Below are 19936 nucleotides of genomic sequence, written 5' to 3' on the forward strand. Positions count from 1 at the left end.
TTTTTTATTAAGAAAATCTTTTTATTCACTTTACATACCAATCACAGATCACCCTCTTCCCTCCTCTCAACCCTCTAGCCTCCTCCCCCACCAACCCACCCTCTGTTCTCTCCTACAAGAAGGTAAGGCCTCCCATGGGGAGTCAATATAGAACATCATAAAAGACCCATATGTTAAGGGCTTAATTCCAAGCATGATTCATCAAACCTTAAAATCCTGACATTATTGATGTGCTTGGTGGGATGAACTTAGCGTTTTGCAATTGTTCCCTTGGAGGGGATTGTGGGATCTACACTTTTCTTCTTTCACACTTCTCATTCAGGCTTTGAGGTGTTCAGTTTTGTTCCAATACTCATTTATGTTCAGAGTGTGCTGCCTTATCACAGACCCAAAACAATGGGATCAACAAATCGTTGACAGGAAACTTCCTACAAAACAAATCTTTTATAAGTTGATTGTTTTGGTTACTTTTTATAGTAATAGGATGCTAGTTAAAGCACACACCTAATCTAATTCCTAGTATACAGGTTGCAACTAACTGTAGTATGCTCAGGTTTAAGAAATTTCATTGTGTACATTACAATTCACACTGCTGGTGCTTATTCCATGATGTTTATAAGTTAAAACCTACAGAGTTTTGTATAAATGGTAAGAAATTCAAAGATAAGTGCAGGTCCATGTGTCCTTCACAGAGAAATGAGCCCCATTTTAACTACCCCAGAGCAAGTCATTCAGTGGCTACTTGCCAAATATATAAATGATGACTTGCATTTACCTGTATGTTGATAATTAATTTTTCTTTACTTATCTATTAGTTTTTCCACAGAAAGATCATGCCCAAATTCTAAATTACTGTCAGTCTCTGGTGCACAACACCCTGCTATTACCTATGCAAATCTATAACACCAAAGATGTGGACAGATAATGAATTCTATTATTTGCTTGCCATTGACTATTCTGCTAATGGATATGACAGAAGCACAACCCTTAGAATTCCACTATAAAAGAGTCATGGGTACATGCAGATTGTTATACCTTTTATTCTGTAGGTTACTGAGAGAAAGTACTTGGGGTATGACCATGAAATTTTGACTAATGTCATTGTCATGGCAGGATTTAACATTTCTTTTTTGTTCTTCACTTTCACTGAAGACTCAGACCTTCACAGTTATTGTCTTCACTGCCTGAAAGTTCTTTGAAACACTGTCAGATACTGCCACTATATTCCACATAAAGGTTTTCTCAAGAAGTTTATTGTTTAGGCTGGATTCATGACTCAGTCAGTAAAATGCTTGCTAACAAGCATGAGGCAGTGAGTTTGGATCCACAGCACTCATGTCATGCATTTGTAATTCCTGTGTTGAAGAAATGTAAACCGATCCTTGAAGATCACTGGCCATTGAGCAAGGCAGACTCAGTGAGCCCCAGGTTCAGCAAGAGATTTTTGTCTCAAAAAATAGCAGAAAGTAACGAACTTAGGGGAACTCTCCTCCATTGCTGGTGGGAATGCAAGCTTGTACAACCACTTTGGAAATCAATATGGCGCTTTCTTAGAAAATTGGGAATCAATCTCCCCCAAGATCTAGCTATACCACTCTTAGGCATATACCCAAGGAATGATCAATCATACCACAAGGGCACTTACTCAGCTATGTTCATATCAGCATTGTTTGTAATAGCCAGAACCTGGAAACAACCTAGATGCCCTTCAACTGAAGAATGGATAAATGAAATGTGGTACATATACACAATGGAATACTACTCAGCAAAGAAAAACAATGACATCATGAGGTTTGCAGGCAAATGGATGGATCTAGAAAAAATCATCCTGAGTGAGGTAACACAGACTCAGAAAGACAAACATGGTATGCACTCACTCATAGGAGGATACTAGATGTAAAACAAAGATGACGAGACTGCTACTCACAACTCCAGGGAAGCTACCTGGAAAACAGGACCCCAAGAAAGACACAGGGATCACCCAGTGACAGAGAAATGGTTGATATCTACATGAACAACCTGAACATGAGTGGGAATAATGAAGGGCAAGGGTCAAGGGAAAGAGAGCTTAGGGGAGCAGGAGATCCCAGCTGGATAAAGAACAGAGAGGGAGAAGAAGGAATAAGAGACCATAATAAATGAAGACCACATGAGAATAGGAAGAAGCAAAGTGCTAGAGAGGCCCACAGAAATCCACAAAGATACCCAAACAATAGACTGCTGGCAATGGTCGAGAGACAGCCCGAACTGACCTACTCTGGTGATAGGATGGCCAAACACCCTAATTGTTGTGCTAGAAACCCCATCCAATGACTGAGGGAACCAGAGGCAGAGATCCATGGCCAGGACCCAGGTGGAGCTCCAGGAGTCCATTTGGCGAGAAAGAGGAGGATTTTGTATGATCAAGAATTGTTGAGACCAAGGTTGGATAAAGCACAGAGACAAATAGCCAAACGAATGGAAACACATGAACTGTGAACCAATAGCTGAGGAGCCCCCAACTGGATCAGGCCCTCTGTATAAGTGAGACAGTTGATTAGCTTGATCTGTTTGGGAGGCATCCAGGCAGTGGGACCGGGTCCTGTACTCAGTGCATGAGTTGGCTGTTTGAAACCTGGGGCTTATACAGGGATGCTTGGCTCAGCCTGGGAGGAGGGGACTGGACCTGCCTGGACTAAATCTACCAGGTTGAACTCAATCCTCAGGGGAGTCTTTGCCCTAGAGGAGATGGGAATGGGGAGTGGGCTGGGGGAAAGGCAGGGGTGGGGGGGGGCGGGGAGAACAAGGGAATCCGTGGCTGATATGTAAAATTAAATTATAAAATAAAATTAAAAAAAAGGAAAAAAATAGCAGAAAGTGGTTGAGAAAAATTACATCTATCTCTGACCTCCACAAGCATCTGAATACAGATTCATTCATGGCATTCATGGACACACACACACACACACACACACACACACACACACACACACACGAGTCTATTACTAACAATCCCATAGTCTCTCAACATATGTCAGTCAGCCAGTTTCTTTTTTTTTTTGCCAACTTACAAGCATTTGAGGAATTTTTATTTCTCTATGCCAAGTAAAAATGTGAATTAAATGAAATTTAAAAGAAACAAACAACAAAACCAATGCTTGATCAGTCCCTTCTATATCTTCAAAGTCCAGCATCATATTTACTATATAGGAAGTGGTCAATAAATATGTATTGAATAAGTAAACCATCCATATTAGTTTTGTCTAGATGGCAAGGTTTCAAAACTTCAACATGACTTTAACATTTCTATACATCCTACCAAAGAAATTTGCTGAAAGGCAGCAGGATATGAAAGGTTTGTCCCACCACTTTTGATCTCTGTTTCTTTCCTACTATCTTCTGAAGAAATCTTCTTGAACAATTTGCTCATCCTATTTACTTGCTGAGCTCTTCAGGGTCTATCCAAAAGAAGACCACACTTTCACTAGCTTCACCTGGGAGAAATAAATCTCCTCTCTGAGTTTGAAGAGTACCACACACTCAATAATGCATGATTCTTTCTTAATCATTATCTCCTTGCACCCTGGGAAGGCTTTTATGTGTATCCAACATCCGGCCATTGAACACTACATCTCTTCACAAATCCATCCCTCCATTTATCCAGCTGCCTGGCCTGCAGTGAAGTGAGAAGCCAGCATGGTATTTATAGCTTGACAAGCTGAGGGTCAATGAATGCAATGGTCCAGCTTGTCCAAATAGAGAGATAAGAACTCAGGTGGAAACAGAAACTGTTTTCTGCTCTTGTATATATCCACTCCTTTATCTAGCAGTCACTGAATAGAGAACATGCCATTGTGTGGGGCATCACAGACATCAAAGATGAGGCAGCAAAGGAGACAGACAAAGCCACTCTGTGTGGCTGTGGTATAACAATGCAGGAAGCTAATATTTAGTTGATGTGAATCCAAAAGTTTAGGCTTATTAGTATCATAAAGTGAGTAAATCTAGACAACAGAAAACATTTAGCCTAGGCTAGAGACTGAGACATAATCCTAAGGGCACCAGTTGCTGATCTCTGATACTCTATGAGCTTTTTGAAAAAAAATATAGGTCTTTGAAGGAAGGCCTACTTTTAGTAATGATGGAAGCTGTGACACTGGAGTTCCCATGTGTCTCATACTATCTTTCATTGTGGTCATTTGAATAATAATGGCCTCCATAGGCTCACAGATCTGAATACTTGGTCACCAAGAAGTAGCACTATTTGAAAGGATTAGGAGGTGTGGCCATGTTGGGGGAAGTGCATCACTTAGAGTGGGCTTTGTGGTTTCTTGTTTACTTTTTATTGCTTTTTAAAATTTTTAAAAATTGTTTTAATGGTTTATTATTATTATTAATTATTTATTATTATTACATCCAAACCACAGTTTCCACTCCCTCATCTTCCCCCAGTCCCTCCTGCCTACCTCCCCAATGCCCCTTTCATCCACTCCTCTTCGGTTTCTTTTCAAAAAAGAGAAGGCCTCCCATGGATAGCAACCAAACATGGCATAACAAGTTGAAGTAAGACTAGATACCTCCCCTATTATTAAGGCTCATCAAAGGAACCTAGTATGAAAATAGGGTCCCACAAGCTGGCTAAAGTGTAAGAGACAGCCACAGCTCCTACTGTTAGGAGTCCCACAAGAACAAGCTACATTATTGTCACATATATTTAGAGGGCCTAGCTTCCATGCAGATTTCTGGTTAACAGGTTAGTCTTTGTGAACCCCAGATTAGTTGACTCTGTGGGTTTTCTCGTGGTGTCTTTAATTCTAGCTCCTACAATTCTTCCTCCCCATCGTCTGCAGGACTGCTGAGCTCCACCTAATGTTTGGCTGTGGGTCTCTGCATCTGTTTCCATCAGTTGCTGGATGAGGCCTCTCTGATGACAATTGGGCTAGGCACCAATCTATGAGTATAGCAGATGTTTAATTGCCAGTCATGTCTTGTTCTATCCTAGGTCTCTGGGCCATCTAGCCTCTAGGTCCTGGCACTCCAGGCAGTGTCAAGGCTGGGCTCCTTCTCATTGCATGGGTCTCAGGCTGGATCAGTCATTGGTCACTCCCACAGTTTCTCCACTCCCTTTACTCCAGCATAACTTGTAGGCAGGACAAATTGTAGGTGGATGGTTATGTGGAGACGTGGTGGTGTGCCAGTCTCTCCACTGGAAGTCCGTTACTGCGAGGAGTCTATATAGCATCACCCTTGTAGGTTCCCGGTAGTTTCCATTCCATGAGGTTTCTACCTAACCCTGAAATTCCCCCTTTTCCAGTTGTCTCTTCCTGTACTCTCTCCTTCTATCCCCCTCACTTGATCCCTCTTGTTCCTGTCCCCACCCACTCCCAGTCCACCTGCAAAATCTATTCTATTTCCCCTTTCCAAGGAGATCCTTGTATTCTTCCTTGCTCCCCACCCCTTGTTACTTAGCTTTTCTGTGTATGTGCATTGTAGCATGGTTATCTTTATTTTATAACTAATATCCACTTCTAAGTGAATATATACTATGTCTGTCTTTCTGGGTCAGGGTTACCTCAATCAGGATGAATTTTGTCTAGTTCCATCCATTTTCCTATAAATTTCATGATGGCATTGTTTTTTAACAGCTGAGTAATATTCCATTTTGTAAATGTGTCAGATTTTTTTTTTTAACCCATCCATATGTTGAGGAGCATCTAGTGTGTTTCCAGTTTCTGGCTATTAAGAATAAAGCTGCTATGAACATAGTTGAGTTAGTGTCCTTGTTGTATGATTGAGTACCTTTGGGTATATGCCCAAGAATGGTCTTAGAGTAGATCAATACCCAATTTTCTGAGAAACTGCCATATTGATTTCCAAAGTAGCTATACAAGTTTTCATTCCCACCAGCAGTGGAGGTATGTTTCCTTTGCTCCACATTTTCAAAAGCATGAGCTCTCACTTGTTGTTTTTTTTTTTTTTAATCTTAGCCATTATGATAGCTATAAGATGGAATCCCAGAATTATTTTGGTTTACATTTAACTGATGACTAAGGATGTTGAACATTTCTTTAAGTGCTTCTCAGCCATTTGAGATTCCTTTGTTGAGAATTCTGTTTTTAATCTGTATCCCAATTTTTAAATTGGATTATTTGTTTTTATTTTTTTCTTGTTCTTTTCTTGTTTTTTATGTCTAGATTCCTGAGTTCTTTTTTTTTTTTTTTTTTTTTTTTTTGGTTTTTCAAGACAGGATTTCTCTGTGTAGCTTTGCGCCTTTCCTGGAACTCACTTGGCAGCCCAGGCTGGCCTTGAACTCACAGAGATCCACCTGCCTCTGCCTCCTGAGTGCTGGGATTAAAGGCGTGCGCCACCACCGCCCGGCATAGGCATATTCTTGAGTTCTTTTTATATTAGGGAATTGAGCCTGCTGATATTGAGAGATATCAATAACCAATGTTTATTAATTTCTATTACTATTTTTGTATTTTATGGTGATGGTAGTGTGTGTGTGTGTGTGTGTGTGTGTGTGTGTGTGTGTGTGTGTGTGTGTTTCTTCTTTGGGTTATGCTGATGTGCGGTTATTTATTGCTTTCCTATGTTCTCCTGGGTGTACTTTACCTTCTTGGGTTGAAATTTCCTTTGTAGTACTTTCTGTTGTTATGGATTTATGGATTGATACTTTGTTTTAAATTGACTTTATCATGGAATATCTTGTTTTCTCCATCTATGACAACTGAAAGTTTTGCTGAGTCCAGTAGTCCGGACTGGCATCTATGATTTCTTAGAATCTGCAGCACATCTGTACAGGTACTTCCGGCTTTTAGAATCCACATTGAGAAGTCATGTGTAATCCTAATAGGTCTGCCTTTGTATGTTACTTGGTTTTTTTTTCTCTTGCATCTTTTAATATTCTTTCTTTGTTCTGTGTGTTTAGTGTTTTGGTCATTATGTGGTTAGGGGGCTTTCTTTTCTGGTCCTATCTATTTGGTGTTCTATAAGTGTCTTGTACCTTTATAGGCTTGTCCTTCTTATGTTAGGAAAATTTTCTTCTATGATTTTGTTGAAAATATTTTCTATGCCTTTGAGCTGGGAATCTTTATTTATTTTCATTAATCTTAGGTTTGGTCTTATAATTGTGTGCCAGATTTCCTTGACATTTTGTGTCAGGAATTTTTTAGATTTAATGTTTTCTTTGATTGATTAATCTATTTCTTCTACTGTATCTTCTTCCATATCTGAGATTCTCTTTTCCATCTCTTGTAATTGTTGGTGATGCTTGGTTCTGTGGTTCCTTTTCACTTATGTGGCTTTTGAATTTCCAGAATTCTCTCATTTGTGTTTTTTTTTTATTGCTTCTGTTTTGTTTTCAGGTCTCAAACCATTTTATTATTTTCTAGTGCTTCAGCTGTGTGGAAATATTCAGGGCTTGATGTAATGGGATAGCTTGGCTTTGGTAATGACATATTGCTCTGGCTGTTGTTGATTGTATTCTTACACTGATATTTAGAAATATGGATTTGGAGTGATTATAGGTCTAGGTGCAGATTTCCAGGTTTGTCTTTGTTGGACCTGTGTTTTCTTCTTTGGTTTCTGTTTCCTCTCTGGTCATCTGGCTAGAGTGGCCTGTGGTTCAATATAGTACTGCCACATGAGTTGGGGGCTGGATTTCTGAAGGCCTAAATAGCCTCTGGCCCAGCATGGGATTGCTGCCCAAGTTGGGACCTGAAGTTCTGGCAATGTGCATGGCCTCTGATCTGGCTGGGGGTTCTCTGGGGTTCAGGATGCCGGCTTGGCTTCTCATGGTATAGGAGGTTTTGCCTGGTTTTCAGGGTGCTGGCCTCATCTCTGGGGTTCAGGATGCTTGTCCAGCCTCTGGTAGTGTAGGAAGCTTCCACCAGAAGTTCATACTAGTATATGGAGACAAGGAAAGAAGGCATGGCTGGGGTTATGCTGCATAGGTGTGAGCAGGGTGAGGGTGTAGTCTTTCCTTGAGTTCAGGGCTCTGGCCAGGCCTCTGGTGGGGTTGGAGGTTTTAGCCAGAGATGTGAGACAGGCTTTATGGTTTCTAAAAGCCCATTCTAAGCCTAGAGTCTCTTTCCTCTGGCTGCCTGCAAATCTAGATACAGAACTCTCAAATCCTTCTCTAGCACCATGTCTGCTACACACTGCCATCTTTCCTGCCATGATGATAATGGATTGAAACTCTGAAAGTGTAAGCCAGCACCAATTAAATGCTTTCCTTTATAAGAGTTGGGGTGGTCATGATATCTCTTCATAGAAATGAAACACTGACTAAGAAGATCCCTTTGGAAAAAGCTTTGGGTCCCAGGGTTTTGCCACTGGGAGATGTTTTATATCATTAAGAAGTGTGGAGAGGTCCTTAAGACAAAGGAGGACAACCTGAAAGGCTACCTTGGGACCACATTTTCTCTCCCTGGATACTGGTTCATGATATGAGTAGTTGGCTGAATATATGAACCCTACCATTCCATTTGTCAGCCTCATCCTGAGCACCAAAGAAAAATGGTTGCCTGCTTTAGACTGTGACCACCAGAATTGTGAAAACAAAAAGAAAAATAAACATTTCTTCCTTTTAAACCAATTGTTTCAGGTTTATCATTGCAGTAACATGAAGATGATTAATACAGGCCTTTAATGTGATTGTCAAGCTTTGGAGGAGTCTGAAATACTTGTGTTTTATGATTTTCCAAGGGGGAAAGATGGGAAATACCATCTGGGGAGATGGGTCAGCCAGTAAACTAGGCCATGCTAACAATACCACCTGAGTTTGATCGCCATCACCCATTTGCAAACCTCATATGGTGGCTTATCACCGTTCCCAAAACGGGGGGGGGGGGGGGTTAGAGCTTGCTGATCCTGCAGTCTCTACTAACATGCGTTTTCCAAATTTAGGGAGCAAGTCGGGCCCAGTTCTTCAAACATGCAAATACACAAACTTCCCCCCTTACATATTCCCTCATTAAATAAATAAAAATTACCTACACATGCTCTGGATTTAATTAAAAATTAAGCATTGAAAATAGTTGACAATTAAGGGACATTGAACTATCTACCTCTATCATATCTAACATCTTTCTCGGTCTATCAATCTGTTATCTGTTATTGATCTACTTATCTTTGTGCACATACATATTCATACAAATTCACATATTATTTTATTCTGTTTATTATTCATGAAATCCAGCCCAATGCCAAACTAGATTTATATTCCATGTTAGAGGAGATAAATAGGGTAATTGTGTTTCATATGGTCATTGTTCTCATGGGAATATGGATATCCTTGGGTTAACTCCAGCTGTTATTTGACTGCCATACACCAGGTCATGTTGACAAAGACTCCTGTCTTTCTTAGATACAGTACTACCTATGATTTGAGTAAAGTCAGAAAGTGTTTCCACAATTGCTACACAATGGCAGATTGCATATTATCATTGTTTTAAGATACATACTCATTAAAAATAACCTGTTATATCAAATATCTGCAGATGAGGAGTGTGTAAGCTTTTAGTTAGGGCCTAATCATATGCAAGTGTTATTCAAACATTACTGAACCTTACAACTTTTCCTACTCTTTGTCTTCTGTACTGGTATCCTTGTTTTCCAACAGATTTCTGTCTTACAATTAACATTTATTTTCTCCATCTAAAACACATTTGTAACTTTTAAAATCAGAATCACCTGCACCTGCTTATTTTTTAAATTTCATTGTTAATAGCAATTTGGTTTTTTTTAAAGCAGTAAAATGAAAACACACCACTTCTCCTCTCCTAATTATCAGTAGAGTGGGCTAAAACTAGAGTTTAACATGGCCGTCTTTACACTAACGCTACTGAAGACCAAAGAAAGGGAAACAAGAGCTGCTTTGAAGCTTTATTGTCATCTTGTGCTTTTCTTAGCCACCAACCGAGGGTGGTGATTTCAACCTTGTGAATTTGAACCCTTGCCTGTTATATATGAAGACAGAACAAATGCAAAGGAAAAATAAAATCTCACAAATAGTGCTCATATTTGAACAACTGAGCCTGTTAGATTGTTTTCTCCTTATGCAGTCAAAACTAGACAACCTCCCCAAGGTATGGGGCTCACAGACCGCATAGGCACATGTGGAGAACTCAGTTCTGCATTCCAGTTATAGCAATGGTTCTGGCCTCTTCCCACTATTTTTGTCTACCCTTTTTAAAACTTGTTTTAAAATCCTAGATTTAAATTTTCTATTTTTATTTCCTTAATTATCTCTTTCTTCTTATATTTTATATTTTAAAAAGTCTCAATTTGTCCAAAAAAAGTGTTTAATTGAAACTTTTGAGAAAGCATGCTTGTTACTGAAAAAATTAATCAGCAAAATCAGTGAACTAATTTTAATGATGATTACTATTTTAATGGGTGAATATTTTTAGCTCCATCTGGAATGCGAAAACGCTCTCTGACTTGGTGAGATTTAAAGTGAGCACAAACTGCCTTGTGCCACATCTAACAAGCACAGCACATTATCTTAATTCCAGTTAGAAATATATTTATAGAAGAGATTAAATGCTGCAGTGCAGGTAATGAATAAATGATGCAGGAGAGCAAATTCTGATAAGTGGGTAATGAGAGGATCCCTGAATGGCTGCAGCCAGCTAACTGTCCTGCCGAGAATTGCAGTGATTCCATTCTGTCCCATTTTTCTTTTTTTATGAGGAAAAAATATATCTATCCATTTAGGTTAAAGCTGTAAACTACCGCATTATACCTGGTGGGGTATGTTTATGACTCTCATTAATCAGACTTGAGTGCTGTGTGTCCACTCTTTAGTCGGAGCAGAGAATGGAATTTTCCATAGAACGTCATGTTATGAATAGCTCTGACTCATGCCATGTTCCCATAAATAAGGTCTCTATGAAATGTGCATTGTGGAAGACTCTGCATGGAATATCCTTGCTGATAGTTTTTGACCTCAGTATCTGTGATGTGAACTACATTTTCTGTCATTTGTTTTCACAGTTGAAGCATTAGATGAAACCATAATATTTATGACTACACATTTGTTCACTGTCAATGTAATATATTGTGAGACTGCATTCTGTTATGTTGGTGAGGGACAGAGAGAACCCAGCAGGGAGAGGGGAAGTTTTACACAGACTGCCTGCACAAAGTCAAATGTGAAACTCGTGTATTTCTCCTACAAGAGCCTTTTAGGTAAAGTTAATTGTATTGAAATATTTTCAAAAGAAACTGCTGGTATGGTGCTCAGCTTCATGGAATCGGAGATGAAGGTAGTAAGAATAATTAATAATCAACAGCACTGGGTTGCTATGTTCTATCTGTCCATGGGAGGTGACAACTGCTCTTGGTGTCCACCATGGCCAAGGACAATGACCTCCAAGATGAAAACAATACTGTGCCACACAGTTCTTTTTCTCTTCAGAACATGTGGGATAAATGAACAATTGGGGCTTTTGACTTTAGTGGCAACCAACCTGAAACAAAATATTTCATCTTTGGCAACTGTCATCCATCACCCAGCAAAGAGACATATCTACTGTTAACCAAAGAACCCTGGACCAGGAAACACTCACAGAAGCAGACCATGTGGACTCCATCCTTCTCTCCTATGGTAAAAAAAAATTAATAATAATAGAATAAATTAAATCAAAGAGTTAGTTTGCTTTCTCTGAGGGATTTTTTGTTATCAGTGTCTCCTACTGAAAACATTTCTATACATGAAATAGCCACCTTATTAGATAAACGTTCAGTTCCATTTTCAAGGATATGATTTTAGGTCTTTCAAAGACTCTCATTACCTGTAGAAGACGCCACATGGTGGTTGCTCTGAAAGAGCTCCTTTTAGCACATCTGTGATTGAAGCCACCATCCTCTCTGGGTGTCATTTACACAACACACCTAATTCCTCCTGAATTGAAAGATAAAAATCGCTTTTATAATATACATCATAGAGGGAAATTTAATTCTTTCTATACACATAATTAGTAGCAATGAATGAAACCTTGGTTTAATGTTTAGGTTTCAGCATTCCTAAGTGGATAGAAAAAGGGAATGCTATGGCTTCTTACCTTTTTCCTACCTTATAAAAACATGTTTTCTCAACATAACAGGAAGAAATTAATATAAGATACAAAGCATTCTATGACCACTCTTGCAGCTCTGCTGCATTGTGTTTTTCTGGTTGTGCTTTTATGTGCAAGATGTGCAGAACACAAAGGAACATAAATATTTATATAATGAAACATCCTCTTTCCTTCCAAAGCCTATTGTGAGAGAGGCAGAGAAGTCAGCTGCTCACCTGCCACCTGGACTTTGATAACAAGCCACAATTGTTTAATTTAATTCCCTTCATTCAGGTTCCTGTTTTCTCCGAAGATTTCATTTCAGGAGTTTATAATTTGCCCAAACCCACTTGTGACTCTAAAGATCACCCCTAAGGACTTTGGCTCTGATCTCTGACACTGCTCATATAATCAGCTCATCAGAATTGAGTCTTTCTCCTTCCTAATTCCACATCTGACTCACAGTGCATAATTATATGCAAGTTCTCATTATTTAAATTTCTAGACCTTTACCTGCCTTCTTTGTGTGTGTATTTGTGAGTGTGAATAGGGCTCTCTATCACATTCTCTCCCCCTCTCTCCCCCCCCCGTGTGTGTGTGTGTGTGTGTGTGTGTGTGTGTGTGTGTGTGTGTGTGTGTGTATGTACATGTCTCTATGTCTGTGTGTATGAATGTGCACAGCATACATGTATATGTGTATTCACTGTGGGCAGAGACTGATATCAAGACATTTTCCTTAATCACCGTCCACCTTATTTTCTGAGGTAGAGTATCGTTCTTTTAATGTTATGGATTAATTTTATTATATGTGTATAAATGTTTGCATGGTAAGCACATGTACCACATGTTGCTGAAGAAGATCAGAGAACTTGTCAGGTCTCCTGGAACTGGAGTTACAGATGGCTGTGAGCCGCCATGTGGATGCTGGGAACTGAACCCTTGTTTTATGCCAGAAAGCAATTGCTTAAAAAAAAAAAAAAAAAAAAAAACAAAAAAAAAAAAAAAACGCCTCTCTGAGACAGGGTCTGTCAGTAAACTTGATGCTTCCCATTTCAGCTAGACAAGGTGACTAGCAAAGTTCCTGTCTTTACCTCTTCAGAGTTGAATTTCATGCATCTGATGAGATGCATCGCTTTTTATATTGAATCTAGAGGGCTGATCTGAGCTTTTCATACTTGCTTGGCAAGTACTTTGCTGGTTGAGCCACCTCCTAGGCCCCACCTGCCTTCTTCCCACAACTCTCACAACTTTTTTTGGTTAAGTCTTCAACATTAATAGACCTACATCAGTCCTTGAGAAAGAAAAGGGATCACAGACACTTGGAACAGAAAAGATAAGTCAATGGGCCCAATACTTGACATAGCATTTTTCAAGACTAAAAAATATTTATGTCTAAGTGTCTGTATATAGGCCCATGCATGTGAGTACTGTGCCTATGGATGCCATAAAAGTACATCAGAGCTTCTGGATCTGGAGTTACAGGTGTGAGCCACCCCGAGTGGTACTGGGAAATGAACTCACACCCTCGGGGAGAGCAGTATACTCCCTTAATCACTGAACCATCTCCCCAGTCCCCGAATTAGATATTTGTGTAACCTAGATATAAATGAGAATACAGGTGACCTGGGAATTTTGTGATACAGATTCAGACAAATCATAACTTAGTTACTTTTCTATCCCTGTCATGATAAAGCACCATGACCATAAGCGAATTGGTGGTACCCACCCTTGTTACATGGTCCTACCCATATCAACCATCATCAATCAAGAAAATACAGCACAGGCTTGCCCACCATGTCAACATGGTAGAAACATTTTTGTCAATTGAGGTTCTTTTCCCAAATAACTGTAACCTATACCATGTTGACATAAAAATAAGCCAGTACAAGTTATAGCTACATAATTTGTTAAGTAGTTTGTGAAAAAACTTTAAGAAATCAATATTTCTTAGATATTCTAAGAAAAAAATACAGAAAGGGAATAAATTATGCAAAATCAGTTGATGAATGTGACAAACAGAACTCTTTTCGGTCCATTGCCACTCGGCCAACCAAAAGTGCTTGACTAGCACTGATATACTCTCCTCACATGATTACTGTTTCCTCACAGAGATTAGAGCCTTCAGCAAGGCCCTGCAAAGTCACCCCTCTGCTCTCCCAGTGTCTTCCTGTCTTTTAGAATGTCTAACTCCTCCATTCAGTGCCCTGTAGCTTTTACATAGCTCCCTTAATTCATTTTTGATTATAGAGAACAAGCGAGTTTTTGCTTTCTTTATTCTTCTACACTGTAAATGGTCCTGTCCACTAAGGTACCAGTTGAAAGCTATTAAAAATTTGGGGTTAGTCTCTCTATTTTTTACACACACTCTCACTATGTCATCTGCCTCCTATGACAGTAGAGGCAGTCATGTGCATGAAACCACATGACTCGTGGCACTTGGCTACAGCTTTACAAAGTCTGGCTTTTGGCCACAGGTTTACAGAATCCACCATATCTTTTAGTTCCTTTACTGATTTCACCAACAATACATAGATGAAAGTTAAAACAAATTTATCAGGAATAAAAAGAGATCTCTGTACCAAAACATGAGAGGAAGATATCTGATAGCCAGGGATGGTATCTGCACCTGTAACAAGGAAGAAAGAAACATTTACTGCATTAAACCACTGAAATATACAGTGTAAGTTATGTTTTGCTTTGTAGAGACCAACATTTTTGCCTTGCATTTGTCACCGTAGGAGAGATAGGGAGGGGTGTGAGGAGTTAGTCTTCAGTATCCCATTAAAACTTGCAGTTATTTAACATTTAATCTCTATGCCTTTGAGCACTACGGTTTTGGGGGGCAGATAACTTGCTACAAAGTAAGTTTTTAAAAAATGTTTTTCTTCGTTAACAGAACTGAGATAAGAGGAAAGAATGACAGAGGGACTTTGCAATGATCAACTTCTGAATGTGAGGAGAAGCTGGCAGTGAAATTCTCTAGGATTCCCCTAGGTATTCCCTGTCGTCACTCAAGCTAAGTCCTCAGGCCATGTAGTTTTTTATGATTATACTTTTTGTGTGTGCCATTCTCCTGTCTGATATCACTAAGGCCAGGTAAAAGCAGACAGCCAATGGTCCTACAAATACTAACCATCTTTAATTTTGTACAGCTTTGAATGGATGGGACTTAGAGCCTTCAGCTGTTCTTCACAAGTGTATCATGGGAATGAGTCACACCAGACCACATCCTACCTCTAATCATAGACAAATCTTTCCCCTCTGTGATCACTATGGCTGCCCCTTGTGAAAAGCAGCCAGAGATATGCATTAAGGATCAGCTTTCTTTGGTAGTGAATTCCCCAAACATATGCAAGCCTCAGCTCTACGTGAATACATTAGCTACCATAGTGACCACTAAACTCATTCAATTACATTAATGGGTCACAGGGGGCCCACCCTTGAAATGGACAAGACCCATGTATTCTTGTTTCCTAGGTGGTGGGTTCCACAAGGACATAGCCATAAGTCAACTGGAAAGCAGGTTATGAGATGGGTTTGCTCTTTAGTGAAGATATAAATAACTGGTCAATATGGAGACCAGGGTCCCTTATTCTGGCCTATTGTTGGATTTGTGCTCAGTAACTAGGTTGTGGAGAATGTTCTACACACTGTAAGACATTTAGGAGCCTTTTATAAATGGCTGGTAGTAGGAAATCCTTAGTCAGAATAAACAAATGGGTCTAAACAGTGCTAATTATAGCCCATGCTATGGATTTCAGAGGGTAAAAATAAAAATCACACCTTGCTGACAATGACTAGTTCAAGAGATCTCCCTATGCTAATGGTGATTTATTTATTTGTAGATCTAATAGGACATTTTTATTCATTTTTTTCTCTCATACATTACATCCCATCTGCAGTTTCCCCTCCTTTTACCCCTCTCAATACCCCACCCACCTCCTTTCTTCCCCAGATCCATTCCTCCTCTATTTCTAAAAAAAACAAAAAAAACCAGCCCTCCCAGGGATATCAACCAAACATGTAACAAGTTACAATAAGACTAGACTCAAACCCTCATATCAAGGCTAGACAAGGAAACCCAGGAGGAGGAGGAGGAGGATCCCGAGCACAGGCAAAAGAGTCAGAGATATGCCCCATTCCCACTGTTAGGAGTCCCATAAGGACACCAAGCTATACAATTATAACATACACACAGAAGACCTAGCTCACACCCATACAAGGTCTGTAATTGCCACTTCAGTCTCTCTGAGACCCTCTGAGTCCTGTTTAGTTGATTCTGTGGGGTGTGTTCTCATGATGTCCTTGACCCATCTGGCTCCTACAATCCTTCCTTCCCCCTCTTCTGCTGGATTCTCCTGGCTAGTACCTAGTGTTTGGCCATGGGTTTCTGCACTTCCTCCCATTAGTTGTTGGATGATGCCCCTCTAATGAGTGTGAGTACAGCAGAATATCATTAGGAATCATTTCATTGAGTTTTGTTGTTGTTGTTGTTGTTTTGTTTTGTTTGTTTTGTTTTGTTTTTGACAGTCATGTTTGGTTCTGTCCTGGGTCTCTGCTGTCCTGCCTCTGGTTCCTGGCCATCCAGGTCGTATCAATGGGTCTTCTCTTGTGGTGTGGGCCTAAGTTGGATCAAGTCATTGGCTGGCCACTTCCACAAGTTCTTCGCCACCATTGTCCCAGCACATCTTGCAGGCAGGGAAGATTGTAGGTCAAATGTTTTATGGCTGGGTTGATGTCCCAACCCCACTTCTTGGAGCCGTGCCTTGCTATAGAAGATAGCTGGTTCGGGCTCTGTATTCCCCATTACTAGGAGTTTTTACTAGGGTCACTCCCATAGATTCCAGAGAGCTTCAGTTGCTCTTCTAGGTTTCTACATCATCCTCAAAGTGCCCTCCAAGTCCAGTCATATCTCCTAGTATAAGACATTACTTGTGTTCCCTTTTCACTGTTTAGTTAGTACCTGTCAGGCATATCCAAGGAATTAATGCAAAGGATATTTAATTCTGTGTAATCCCTCACTTTTTTGCAAAGGTATGAAGAATGGTAGCCAGGTGTCTAACACCGAGCTCTCGGGGGTATTTTACAAAGTCTGTCCACTGAAGGAGCCTTCCAGTTTCCTAAGTTCAAATGAAGAACTGGCTCAAATGTAAGTTGAATCTATGGAGGAAAATTGCATCAGAATAGTTCAAATAAAAAATCCAGACTGCATGATTCATTTGGAAGAGCATCTCAGAAAGCGAGCCCTATTTTATAAATTCACATTTTTTATTTTTGTCCAGGGTTCTGATGGTTCCACTGGAGATAAATGATTCCTTCTCAAAGGGGAAATAAGAAGCAGTTTAATCTTGGCCTTCAATTGCTTGAAACTATTCCACCTCTGTGAACTCATTTCACATTTTAAGCTACTAAAAGAGGACTAAAGAATTTAGCAAATTCTCATGTGACCACATAGTGCTAATAGAACAACTTATCATTTAGAAATTTTCCACTATTCTAAAAAGACATTCAGAATCATCTACCAGAAAATAGATGATCCTAATTTTGATTTTGCTGAAAAGCATGCATACATATTTATTTGATTTTTTAAAATACTATAGTTTAAATTCTTTTCTTTCCCTAGACATTATCCTAAGCACTGGTAATAATTTTCTGAACATTGAGAATGATAGAGTTTCATAGAATGGTGTAGAGCTGCGCAAAGTTAAATGTGATTGAAATATCATATGACAAAGCCCAAGACTGAAAATATCCATGGTTCTATATGAAGGAAGCCTGACCAAGGCTCAGAACCAGTCAAGACTTCCAATGTAAACAGCACCTAGCCAGTGTAAGAGATGCTAGCAAGATAAAATTGGGGAACTGTGTCCTAAGCAGATCCAAATGCAAACCCCTAGAGTTTTCATTGTGGAAACACTGCTATTTCCTGATTTCATATGTAGCCCATAATTTATATCTGAGTTTCTGTTCCCAGGGAATTAGCCTGGAAGTTTCAACTCCACCCTAAGAGTATCCAAAAAGTATGAAGTCTTCCTGAAGCAGGGTGATGAGCTCATCTTCTTTTTAGGTTCAGGCATTGGAGAGTAGGGAGAATTGGGAAAGCTCATAAAATAGTTTAAAATTGGGATACCATAAGATTCAGCACTGCTGCAGATGGAAGAAAGAAATTGGAGACATCTTTTCTGTCTTTAACAAAGGGAGGATTTGGAACACCAGGTTAAAAGGAAAAGGACTTTCACTTGTCTGTCCCTTTAAAGCTATAGAGAAGACTAACAGAGTGGCTGCTCACCCTTTCTCATAGGTAATATCATAACAGAATAAATACTACTTGAGTTAAGTAAATCTTGGAAGTCACAGAGCAATCTTTCCTGAGCCACCCTTGAGTCTTCTGCATCATGGCAGGAATATAAAAAGTCTTTGACCAATAGTGTAAAAAACAACAGAGTGTTCAGTTTTCTAAAATGCAAAAAACCACTCCATTCTTCAGAGTAGAGTTGTCAGGCTGAGAGTCAAATAGAGTCTGACTTGGATTCCAGGACGAGACACTGGCAAGATATCCAAGAAGGGACTAGTAGAGATGAAGCAACCCTTCAAGCCAGAAATCACCATTTAAAACAAAACACACAAACAAAAAAATGGAAGCAAAGATTTTTGCTAAGGAATCCAACAAGAAAAAGACATTTTCATGAACATGCAAAAAGTCACAGACCAATAGGAGAAACTGTAAGGCCCTTTTCATTGCCTTCTTCACCAGAGCTTCCAGAAGAAATATGAGAAACTGATTTGATGAATAGCACCATATTCTCTAAAGAAACTTTAAATTTTATCTTAACTGATCCAGACTGAGTATTGAGAGTGTATTGATTATATTTCTATTATTACAAAAAAAAGTACCTAAGAAAATCAGCTTCAAAGGAAGAAAGGTTTATTTTAGTTCACATTTTCCTAGGTTTCATTCTGTGATCTTGTTGTTCCATTGCCTTTGGCATGAGGATCAGTAGCAATTTATCCTGCAAGCATATGGTGGAGGAAACTTCTGAACACTCTAAGTGGATCAATTAATTCATGAGGCTAGAGACATCATGAGATATCTCCCAAGGACTCTGTTTCTGAACACTGCTTCATTGAGAACCAAACCATCAACATATGAGCACTTGGGAAACATTTGCAAACCAAACAATAACACCTCCAAGACTCTATTCCCTCACCATGTCCTATCTCATATCACTTCCATCATCTCCCTGTAGTACCAACGGTTGGGGACATTTAAATTTTAGGAAAACCTTTCATGTCTAAACTATAAAAGGGAAAGAATTTGGATCATCATCAAATTAAAGAACAGACATAAACACAATTAGTTAATGTAAATAACTCAAGAAAAGGAAAACTGACAGACATTAGGGAGAGTTGTATTTATCTACATGTGATGTGAAAATGATGAATACCAGAAAGCTTACATGTTTTGGACAAATCCTCTCTTTTGTAAAATGTCAGTTTATTATATTTGTTTGAGTCCTCCTCCCCCATTCCCTCACTCTCCCCACTTGTGTGTGTGTGTGTGTGTGTGTGTGTGTGTGTGTGTGCGTGCATGTGTGTGTTATGCAGATCAGATGATAATATCTTGTGTTGTTGGTTTTCACCTTCTACCTTCCTTGAGATACTACTTTGCTTATGTCAGGCTAGCTGCTCTGCAAGCTGTCAGGGATTCTTCTGTCTCCATGTCCTACTCACAGTAAAAGTGTTGGGACTAAGGAAGCATGCTGGCACACCCATCTTCACACGGTTCTGTGAATTCCAACTGTCTTCACTCTTGTGTGACAAGTACTTCACCCACTCAGCCATCTCACCATTGCTTTCTATTGAGTTCTGTTGTCACAGCCCCCTTAGCTGCT

Source organism: Peromyscus maniculatus, chromosome 5 (assembly GCF_049852395.1).
Source record: "Peromyscus maniculatus bairdii isolate BWxNUB_F1_BW_parent chromosome 5, HU_Pman_BW_mat_3.1, whole genome shotgun sequence".
Lineage (NCBI taxonomy): Eukaryota > Metazoa > Chordata > Mammalia > Rodentia > Cricetidae > Peromyscus > Peromyscus maniculatus.